Raw genomic sequence first — 12,500 nt, forward strand, 5'->3', positions numbered from 1 at the left:
AACTATCTGTCAAAAATAAGCCCCGCCCTCTGAAACGTCATAAATCACGTGATAGCCACGCCTCCTTTTTATGCAAATTAGCCATGTGGTTTTTGCCACGTGTTGTTTGTTATTGTTATTGTTTTGTGAGTCATGTGACAGTCATGTGACTGGTGTCAAACAATACCCCGCCCCCCTGGGCATCCATATTGGATGTAGTGTCATGTGACAGTCAGGTGACTGATGTCAAACCCCTGGGCGGCCATATTGGCCCCCAAACCCCCATGTGTGTTTTGTTGTTATTATTATGTGTTATGTGATAAACTTTGTATGAAATGTATAGGAGTGTTAATAGCTGGAAATAAACTTATAGTATGCTACTAGCATAGCCAATAACCTGTTTAGCATGTTGTTAGTGGTTTTGGTTGAAAAATGTGTTAGCTAGACGCTATGCATTGTAATGTAACCTTTATAACTGAAATCATGGTGGTCTTAGGTGACAAAAATGATAGTCTATGATCCCCCTACTTTGTAGGGGTGGTGTTTTGTCCGGGCATGTCTCTGAGTGTATTGTTTGAGACCCCTTTCATGTGGGGGGTCTGCCTACTACTTACGTACACTAGTGATGATCACATTGTAAAAGAACTGTATGGTTTGTCAGAGTTTCTGGTTGGTTTTATGTTCGAATCTAAAATGTATTTCACTCGCATATTTATTCTTCTATTTTTATTTTGTAGCGCCATCCCATGATCTAGCTGGTCACTGTGTTATCAGCCTCGAAACATCTGGTCTCTTGTGCGCTGACGAAAACGATTTGGGAACGACGTTCGGGGGATCTGAATTAGGTGCTGCGACAAGCAGTAAATCTACATCTGGTACAGAACCAGGCCCGGAGTGGGTAATCGGGAGAATCGGGAGAATTCCCGGTGGCCCGCTTCACTTTTGGGCCGGTCGAGGGAAAAATATTGGCATTTGTCACGTTAATCTATCTTCTCTTAAAGTTGGCTACACACGTTCGCATTCTATGCCTAACACCGCAGCCTCTGCATGGGTTGTTCTCCCCTCCCAAGAAAAGTTAACTGGTTGGGTCCATATAGCCCGTCTTTCCTAAAAAGTTTTCTCAGATACCAGCCGGGCCGGCCCTACCGTAGTGATAAGCGTCAGGGAGGATGGATGGTAGAAAGATGCCATGAGGGACTGAAAAGGCCAGGTAAAAAAGACGAAAAGTACTGGAGTGAAATGCTGCCAAATGTGCCATGTTTCCAATGTTCCTGTTTTTGAGGAGGACAGACATAAGTGGCAACTGGTAAAGAGAGATAGCCATGATTATAACATCGTAATTGGGCTAATAACCTACTGGACGTTGTAGCGTTGTCAACCTATTCGCAAGTAACATAATGAATTAAAATATTAGCATTTTGGTATCATCCAATATGGCTATTCATAGACTTTGCAAATATTATGCAAATATTGATAACAAAACTCAAGCTTGATCTGTGTATGCAGTAGCCTATAGGCCTAAAAACAAAAGTAGCCTGAGCAGCAGATCAGCCAGTCCCCCGCAATGATGAGCCCGAAATGAACTATGACTATAGGGACAAGTAGAAAGGATAATAGAGTTAACCATATGAATTAAAGTTATTTTATGGAAGAAAGAACAGTAGGCTATGACAGCAGTAGGCTGCTTGATCAACCTATATGGCCTGCTTTGCTCAGAAGTGGGTGTAGTAAAGGAGAAAATCACCAAACAACAACATGATAGCTGACCCATGCAGAAAAAAACATGTAAACAATACCGTAGTTCAATATGCCTCTTAGTGGAATTGTGGGATGCATTTCAAATGCTTTATTTCTTCCTTCCTGTTTTTGTTAACTTATCAACCTATCCTTGTGGAATAGTGGAATATTAGCCTATAATAAAAACTACAGGATAGTAAGAGCTGAAATGATGCCTTTTTAATCCAATTTCCACCACCACTAAAAAAGGGGGCCGGTCTTGGGCCTGAAACTTCTGGGCTGAAAGGTGGCCCCACTCCGGCCCTGTACAGAACCCTTACCATCTTACGACCATGTCTATTGGAAGGATACTAAGAAGAGACGTTATAACGATTCTGAAGATCTAGCCATAACTGCGAGGCCTGCTAAGCATTTTACTGGGGTAACGCAAGTGATACGGGGTAAGTTGATATTTCCCAATAGTTCATTCGTTCCCCTTTTGATAAAACAGCTGTTGTTACGGGTATGTTTATAACTGTGACACCCACTTTGGGGTAGAGTGTTGGTCTAAATCATTACCGTGACCATTTGGAGATCTCTGTAATTTTAATGTCTAGTTGTTTTATTCTCCATACATGTATGCCTTCTAAGTGTAGCATGGTAGCATAATGTGTTTGCGGTCATTTCATTTGCAGAAAACGACGCGCACGATGACTTGATAGGTCTTGGAAACGCATCTATCAACAAGGGGAATACACATTCAAAGGACTATCAAACTAATGTTAAAACTCAATCAAAGGACATTACAAAACAGAAGTCCTCATCATTGGATCCCAGCACATAGTGAAACAAATGATACCATCCTTAGGTCCCTTTCAATTTTTAGACTGTGTAAAACCTGTTGCAAAGAATCTGTGGTACAGATGGTTTGACAATAATTTAAGCTTTGAACGTCACATCACAAAGCTCATACAGTCTTGTTTCTATCACCTCAGAAATATTTCCAAGATTAGTTCCATCTTAACTTTTAAAGACACTGAGACCATTATGCATGCATTTATTTCTTCACGTCTGGATTACTGCAATAGTCTTTTTTCTTGTCTGAACCAAAAATCTATAAAGAGACTTCAAACTGTTCAGAATTCAGCTGCCCGGCTTCTTACTAAGACAAAGTACTAAGACATTACTCCTGTTTTAGCCTCACTGCACTTGCTCCCAGTAAGCTTTAGAATTGATTTTACGATTCTTCTGATTACTTTTAAAGTTCTACATGGCCTGTCTCCCAACTACATATCTGATCTCCTAGTACCTTATACACCAGTGCGTACTTTAAGATCATTTGGTAGTGGTTTCCTAACTATTCCTAAGGTCAATCTCAAAACTAAAGGGGTGAGAGCATTTAGTGTCAGGGCACCTAGGCTCTGGAATGACCTGCCTGATGAAATCAGGTCAGTCAAGTCAGTATGCTCTTTTAAATCCCTCCTTAAAACACATCTTTACAAGCAAGCCTTCCTTAGTTTTGTTTAAGTAATATACTTCATTTTGTGTTAAGTTTATTAAGTTTTATTTCAGTGTCAAGTTTTATTTCAGTAAGTTTTATTTCAGTGTCAAGTTTTATTTCAGTAACTTTTATTTCAGTGTCAAGTTTTATTTCAGTATCCTAAGTTTTATTTCAGTGTCAAGTTTTATTTCAGTAAGTTTTATTTCAGTGCAAGTTTATTTTCCTTTTTCAAATTTATGTTAAGTTCTAATTGAATTAGTATATATTATCTGATTGTTATATTATTATGTCTTATTTGCATTTTCATATATGTTGATATTGTACAGCACTTTGTAACTTTGTTTTGAAAAGTGCTATATAAATAAAGATTATTATTATTATTATACAGAACTCGATTTTGACGACCTATCTGACGCGACTTTACTGGAGGCTGCGGATGCTGTCGACCCGTGTGAACTACATGAAAGGTCAGATTCGTTGAATGTTTCTGAACCTGGGGGTGGCTGGGCCCTCTGCAGATTTAGCAGTGTGTGATGTAAACACAGTTCGCTATAATTACACAGATGTAGAATCAGCATTGGATAGTGTTGAGCTGAGACTAAATTATGCTAGATCTGTGGCTCGTAGAGCTACGGATGTAATAGGTCACACAGTGGCAGATCTGCTTATTGGTGCTGTGGAAACTCTGCAAAAGATTAGACGGGATCATATAAAAAAATTGAGGCTGTTATCGATGGCATACTGAAATGAAATGTTACTTTAATGATGATCTGAATGGTGTTTAACCTCGGTGTGATAGATTGTTTATACGGTTCATGTTTATTTTTTCTTTGTTGTTGTTTTTTACGGCTATAATTGCGGAAGAGTAGTAAACATGTGTAATATAGTTTAAATTTGTTGAGTAATCAGTGAGTAGCCATGCCCCCGCCGTAATAAGCGTAATAGAAATGACAGTGGGGGCAATGATATTGACCCGCCTGATAAACGTACCAGAGATGATCAGACAGATTGTGTTTTTTTTATTTTTTTTATTTAGCACTTGTAAAAAGACAGAATCAGAGAAGAAACAAAGAAAGTAAATCAGTGCAGGAAGAGGCAGTAAGCCCAGACTGGCTTATATGAGGCCTCCACCTAAAAAAGTAACATAACACCAAGAGCCACAAAAAATATCTAAACAATATAAATTAAAAGAAAAAGAAAGAAAAAGTATGAACAAACAGTGTAAGCACTACAGTAGAAGAAACTACAATGACAGAAGTCTTCAGGAGAACCAGCTATAGACCAGCAATTAAATTATCCTTTAGGCATCCTTTAAAATGATTAGTAGTAAAACATTTCAAGGCCAGATGTGAATTTTTTTCCCATATTTTAGCACCCCTATAACGTATGGAAAATTGAGCTTGACATGTTTTAAGTTGAAGAGGGTGAAAATCATTAGCTTGCCTCGTTACATATGAGTGAACCTGTGAATTAGTTTTAAAATAGCACTTAAAGTGCTCAGGAATCTTTCCATTACAATTATATATTTCATAAATAAAAACACAGGTTTGAAGTACATTAATATCATTCACAGTAAGGATTTTCAATTCTTTAAATAACGGAGTAGATGCAGCACACCATTTAGAACAGGTTGCAATTCTAACAAAACGCTTTTGAATGACCAGTAATTTCTTAATAGTGGAAGGAAAAGTACTTGCCCACACTAAATTACAATATGAAAGGTATGGATAAATTAAACTATAATAAAGAGTGAGGAGGCAATTTCTAGAGACAAGATGACTAACCCTCCTAATTATCCCAATTGATTTATTTACTTTTTTGCTAACACAGTCTACTTGATCCTTCCATTTTAAGGTTTCATTAACAATAACTCCCAAGAATCTGGTTGATGAAACTTGCGGTATCTCTGTAGACTCAATTTTAATTTTACATATGTCATTAGGGTATAATTTTTTACCTCCAAAAATGATGAAATTAGATTTTTTAAGATTTAAAGATAGTTTATTTAATTTGAACCAAGTGGCATATGCAGATAAGCCAGCATTTGCCTCTTTCATTAAAACACTGAAATTTGAATGTGAAAGAATCAAGGTAGTGTCATCTGCAAACATAATAGGAGAAAGAAGGTTAGAAACATTGGCCAAATCATTAATATAAATAAGAAATAATAAAGGTCCCAGGATAGAACCCTGTGGAACACCACAGGGTAATCCAACCATTGCAACCCTTTACACAGACAAACTGTTTTCGATCAGATAAATAGTTACTTAGCCACTTATATGTAAGATCATGAAAGCCATATTTATGCAGTTTTTTCAATAAAATAGAATAGTTAACAGAATCAAATGCCTTTGACAAGTCTATAAAAATACTACAAATATATTATTTTTTGGTTTGAGCCAAGGTAACCTTGTCTATCAAGTGAAGTTGAATGATTTTTTCGAAAACCATATTGGTGTTTATACAGAATTTCATTAGAATCTAAATGGAGGATAATCCTCCTGTAAATCAGTTTTTCCAGTACTTTTGAGAAACAAGGCAGAATTGATATTGGTCTATAGTTATTAAAGCAACATGGATCATCTGTTTTATACAAGGGAATAACCTTGGCAATCTTTAAGTCCTGAGGCACAATGCCTGTTTTCAGGGACAAGGAGAAAATGTGAACAAGTGGTTGTAGTATTTTTTGTTTTATCTCCTTGACAAGAAAAGTTGGAATACCATCATGACCCACTGATGAAGTTGTTAGCTTGTCAATTATTTCACTGATTTCCTCAAGGTCAGGGGGCTTAAAAGAAGAAATCCTTTGATATATCTTTGGAATAAAGTCCAAGGGACTCCCATTGCAATCAGAGATTTTATTTGCCAATTCCTGCCCAATATTGACAAAAAATCATTGAATTTTTCAGCTATATCCAAAGGATTCTTAAGAGACCTATCACCATCATGAAACTCTGTAGGTAACCCCGCAGTGGAATTTTGCCTTGATAGCAGCTGATTTATGGTTTTCCATGTTGCCTTAATATCACTTGAATACTGCACAAATCTTTCACTAAAATATTGTTTTTTACAGATCTAATTGAGTGACTATAAGTATTTCTATATGATTTGTACACACTATGATTTAAAGGAGAAGGATTAGAAATATATTTTTTGTAAAGTTTATTCTTTTTCCTTAATTGCTTTCGTAATTCAGTTGTAAACCAAAGTTTCTTAAAATCCTTAGTAAGTTTTTTAGATTTGCCCAAGGGGAAACTCTCATTGAAACGAGAGCCAATGATTTTCATGAACTTTGCATATGCTGACTCAGCATCACCATCCTCATATACATCATCCCAAGAAACCCTGGCAAGCAGTTCTTTAAATTTAAGTATATTTGGTTTAGACAAAAACCTTTTATGCATTGAATTATCCTTTTGTCTGATTTGACCAATTTTTCTAACCTTCTTTCTCCTATTATGTTTGCAGATGACACTACCTTGATTCTTTCACATTCAAATTTCAGTGTTTTAATGAAAGAGGCAAATGCTGGCTTATCTGCATATGCCACTTGGTTCAAATTAAATAAACTATCTTTAAATCTAAAATAATCTAATTTCATCATTTTTGGAGGTAAAAAATTATACCCTAATGACATATGTAAAATTAAAATTGAGTCTACAGAGATACCGCAAGTTTCATCAACCAGATTCTTGGGAGTTATTGTTAATGAAACCTTAAAATGGAAGGATCAAGTAGACTGTGTTAGCAAAAAAGTAAATAAATCAATTGGGATAATTAGGAGGGTTAGTCATCTTGTCTCTAGAAATTGCCTCCTCACTCTTTATTATAGTTTAATTTATCCATACCTTTCATATTGTAATTTAGTGTGGGCAAGTACTTTTCCTTCCACTATTAAGAAATTACTGGTCATTCAAAAGCGTTTTGTTAGAATTGCAACCTGTTCTAAATGGTGTGCTGCATCTACTCCGTTATTTAAAGAATTGAAAATCCTTACTGTGAATGATATTAATGTACTTCAAACCTGTGTTTTTATTTATGAAATATATAATTGTAATGGAAAGATTCCTGAGCACTTTAAGTGCTATTTTAAAACTAATTCACAGGTTCACTCATATGTAACGAGGCAAGCTAATGATTTTCACCCTCTTCAACTTAAAACATGTCAAGCTCAATTTTCCATACGTTATAGGGGTGCTAAAATATGGGAAAAAAATTCACATCTGGCCTTGAAATGTTTTACTACTAATCATTTTAAAGGATGCCTAAAGGATAATTTAATTGCTGGTCTATAGCTGGTTCTCCTGAAGACTTCTGTCATTGTAGTTTCTTCTACTGTAGTGCTTACACTGTTTGTTCATACTTTTTCTTTCTTTTTCTTTTAATTTATATTGTTTAGATATTTTTTGTGGCTCTTGGTGTTATGTTACTTTTTTAGGTGGAGGCCTCATATAAGCCAGTCTGGGCTTACTGCCTCTTCCTGCACTGATTTACTTTCTTTGTTTCTTCTCTGATTCTGTCTTTTTACAAGTGCTAAATAAAAAAAATAAAAAAAACACAATCTGTCTGATCATCTCTGGTACGTTTATCAGGCGGGTCAATATCATTGCCCCCACTGTCATTTCTATTACGCTTATTACGGCGGGGGCATGGCTACTCACTGATTACTCAACAAATTTAAACTATATTACACATGTTTACTACTCTTCCGCAATTATAGCCGTAAAAAACAACAACAACAAAGAAAAAATAAACATGAACCGTATAAACAATCTATCACACCGAGGTTAAACACCATTCAGATCATCATTAAAGTAACATTTCATTTCAGTATGCCATCGATAACAGCCTCAATTTTTTTATATGATCCCGTCTAATCTTTTGCAGAGTTTCCACAGCACCAATAAGCAGATCTGCCACTGTGTGACCTATTACATCCGTAGCTCTACGAGCCACAGATCTAGCATAATTTAGTCTCAGCTCAACACTATCCAATGCTGATTCTACATCTGTGTAATTATAGCGAACTGTGTTTACATCACACACTGCTAAATCTGCAGAGGGCCCAGCCACCCCCAGGTTCAGAAACATTCAACGAATCTGACCTTTCATGTAGTTCACACGGGTCGACAGCATCCGCAGCCTCCAGTAAAGTCGCGTCAGATAGGTCGTCAAAATCGAGTTCTGTATAATAATAATAATAATCTTTATTTATATAGCACTTTTCAAAACAAAGTTACAAAGTGCTGTACAATATCAACATATATGAAAATGCAAATAAGACATAATAATATAACAATCAGATAATATATACTAATTCAATTAGAACTTAACATAAATTTGAAAAAGGAAAATAAACTTGCACTGAAATAAAACTTACTGAAATAAAACTTGACACTGAAATAAAACTTAGGATACTGAAATAAAACTTGACACTGAAATAAAAGTTACTGAAATAAAACTTGACACTGAAATAAAACTTACTGAAATAAAACTTGACACTGAAATAAAACTTAATAAACTTAACACAAAATGAAGTATATTACTTAAACAAAACTAAGGAAGGCTTGCTTGTAAAGATGTGTTTTAAGGAGGGATTTAAAAGAGCATACTGACTTGACTGACCTGATTTCATCAGGCAGGTCATTCCAGAGCCTAGGTGCCCTGACACTAAATGCTCTCACCCCTTTAGTTTTGAGATTGACCTTAGGAATAGTTAGGAAACCACTACCAAATGATCTTAAAGTACGCACTGGTGTATAAGGTACTAGGAGATCAGATATGTAGTTGGGAGACAGGCCATGTAGAACTTTAAAAGTAATCAGAAGAATCGTAAAATCAATTCTAAAGCTTACTGGGAGCAAGTGCAGTGAGGCTAAAACAGGAGTAATGTCTTAGTACTTTGTCTTAGTAAGAAGCCGGGCAGCTGAATTCTGAACAGTTTGAAGTCTCTTTATAGATTTTTGGTTCAGACAAGAAAAAAGACTATTGCAGTAATCCAGACGTGAAGAAATAAATGCATGCATAATGGTCTCAGTGTCTTTAAAAGTTAAGATGGAACTAATCTTGGAAATATTTCTGAGGTGATAGAAACAAGACTGTATGAGCTTTGTGATGTGACGTTCAAAGCTTAAATTATTGTCAAACCATCTGTACCACAGATTCTTTGCAACAGGTTTTACACAGTCTAAAAATTGAAAGGGACCTAAGGATGGTATCATTTGTTTCACTATGTGCTGGGATCCAATGATGAGGACTTCTGTTTTGTAATGTCCTTTGATTGAGTTTTAACATTAGTTTGATAGTCCTTTGAATGTGTATTCCCCTTGTTGATAGATGCGTTTCCAAGACCTATCAAGTCATCGTGCGCGTCGTTTTCTGCAAATGAAATGACCGCAAACACATTATGCTACCATGCTACACTTAGAAGGCATACATGTATGGAGAATAAAACAACTAGACATTAAAATTACAGAGATCTCCAAATGGTCACGGTAATGATTTAGACCAACACTCTACCCCAAAGTGGGTGTCACAGTTATAAACATACCCGTAACAACAGCTGTTTTATCAAAAGGGGAACGAATGAACTATTGGGAAATATCAACTTACCCCGTATCACTTGCGTTACCCCAGTAAAATGCTTAGCAGGCCTCGCAGTTATGGCTAGATCTTCAGAATCGTTATAACGTCTCTTCTTAGTATCCTTCCAATAGACATGGTCGTAAGATGGTAAGGGTTCTGTACAGGGCCGGAGTGGGGCCACCTTTCAGCCCAGAAGTTTCAGGCCCAAGACCGGCCCCCTTTTTTAGTGGTGGTGGAAATTGGATTAAAAAGGCATCATTTCAGCTCTTACTATCCTGTAGTTTTTATTATAGGCTAATATTCCACTATTCCACAAGGATAGGTTGATAAGTTAACAAAAACAGGAAGGAAGAAATAAAGCATTTGAAATGCATCCCACAATTCCACTAAGAGGCATATTGAACTACGGTATTGTTTACATGTTTTTTTCTGCATGGGTCAGCTATCATGTTGTTGTTTGGTGATTTTCTCCTTTACTACACCCACTTCTGAGCAAACAAGCCATATAGGTTGATCAAGCAGCCTACTGCTGTCATAGCCTACTGTTCTTTCTTCCATAAAATAACTTTAATTCATATGGTTAACTCTATTATCCTTTCTACTTGTCCCTATAGTCATAGTTCATTTCGGGCTCATCATTGCGGGGGACTGGCTGATCTGCTGCTCAGGCTACTTTTGTTTTTAGGCCTATAGGCTACTGCATACACAGATCAAGCTTGAGTTTTGTTATCAATATTTGCATAATATTTGCAAAGTCTATGAATAGCCATATTGGATGATACCAAAATGCTAATATTTTAATTCATTATGTTACTTGCGAATAGGTTGACAACGCTACAACGTCCAGTAGGTTATTAGCCCAATTACGATGTTATAATCATGGCTATCTCTCTTTACCAGTTGCCACTTATGTCTGTCCTCCTCAAAAACAGGAACATTGGAAACATGGCACATTTGGCAGCATTTCACTCCAGTACTTTTCGTCTTTTTTACCTGGCCTTTTCAGTCCCTCATGGCATCTTTCTACCATCCATCCTCCCTGACGCTTATCACTACGGTAGGGCCGGCCCGGCTGGTATCTGAGAAAACTTTTTAGGAAAGACGGGCTATATGGACCCAACCAGTTAACTTTTCTTGGGAGGGGAGAACAACCCATGCAGAGGCTGCGGTGTTAGGCATAGAATGCGAACGTGTGTAGCCAACTTTAAGAGAAGATAGATTAACGTGACAAATGCCAATATTTTTCCCTCGACCGGCCCAAAAGTGAAGCGGGCCACCGGGAATTCTCCCGATTCTCCCGATTACCCACTCCGGGCCTGGTTCTGTACCAGATGTAGATTTACTGCTTGTCGCAGCACCTAATTCAGATCCCCCGAACGTCGTTCCCAAATCGTTTTCGTCAGCGCACAAGAGACCAGATGTTTCGAGGCTGATAACACAGTGACCAGCTAGATCATGGGATGGCGCTACAAAATAAAAATAGAAGAATAAATATGCGAGTGAAATACATTTTAGATTCGAACATAAAACCAACCAGAAACTCTGACAAACCATACAGTTCTTTTACAATGTGATCATCACTAGTGTACGTAAGTAGTAGGCAGACCCCCCACATGAAAGGGGTCTCAAACAATACACTCAGAGACATGCCCGGACAAAACACCACCCCTACAAAGTAGGGGGATCATAGACTATCATTTTTGTCACCTAAGACCACCATGATTTCAGTTATAAAGGTTACATTACAATGCATAGCGTCTAGCTAACACATTTTTCAACCAAAACCACTAACAACATGCTAAACAGGTTATTGGCTATGCTAGTAGCATACTATAAGTTTATTTCCAGCTATTAACACTCCTATACATTTCATACAAAGTTTATCACATAACACATAATAATAACAACAAAACACACATGGGGGTTTGGGGGCCAATATGGCCGCCCAGGGGTTTGACATCAGTCACCTGACTGTCACATGACACTACATCCAATATGGATGCCCAGGGGGGCGGGGTATTGTTTGACACCAGTCACATGACTGTCACATGACTCACAAAACAATAACAATAACAAACAACACGTGGCAAAAACCACATGGCTAATTTGCATAAAAAGGAGGCGTGGCTATCACGTGATTTATGACGTTTCAGAGGGCGGGGCTTATTTTTGACAGATAGTTCATGATAATATACTACTATGGTGTTTTAATGCTGATTAAACATCAATGAAGGATATTTAATTACACAGAGCAGAGCTGACCCGACTTCTTCTTTTCCCTTCTCCGTTTGGAACACACACACACACACACACACACACACACACACACACACACACACACACACACACACACACACACACACACACACACACACACAACCACACACACACACACACACAACCACACACACACACACACACACACACACACAATCACACACACACACACACACACACACACACACACACACACAACCACACACACACACACACACAACCACACACACACACACACACACACACACACACACACAACCACACACACACACACACACACACACAACCACACACACACACACACATACACATTCAGAAATGCTCATACATACACACTCATACACATGCAGATAATAGATAGACACATGGAGCTCACAAAGAAAAACTAATAAACAGAGGTACATGCACCACAAATGCAGGCAAACACATATACAGAAGCAGA

The 12,500-nt window shown here is 37.4% G+C and overlaps 1 protein-coding gene across 2 annotated transcripts in view; it reads left to right on the top strand.

The window, feature by feature from the left end:
* Positions 1–12,500, top strand: part of LOC143136343 (protein shisa-like-1a) — a 72,208-nt gene that overhangs the window by 37,551 nt on the left and 22,157 nt on the right. The gene's annotated exons all lie outside the window — the stretch shown is intronic.

Source organism: Alosa pseudoharengus, unplaced genomic scaffold (assembly GCF_046254945.1).
Source record: "Alosa pseudoharengus isolate Yale_2024_CS ecotype anadromous, Long Island Sound unplaced genomic scaffold, YU_APseudo_1.1 YU_APseudo_1.1_scf_20, whole genome shotgun sequence".
In the NCBI taxonomy this organism is placed as follows: Eukaryota; Metazoa; Chordata; class Actinopteri; order Clupeiformes; family Clupeidae; genus Alosa; species Alosa pseudoharengus.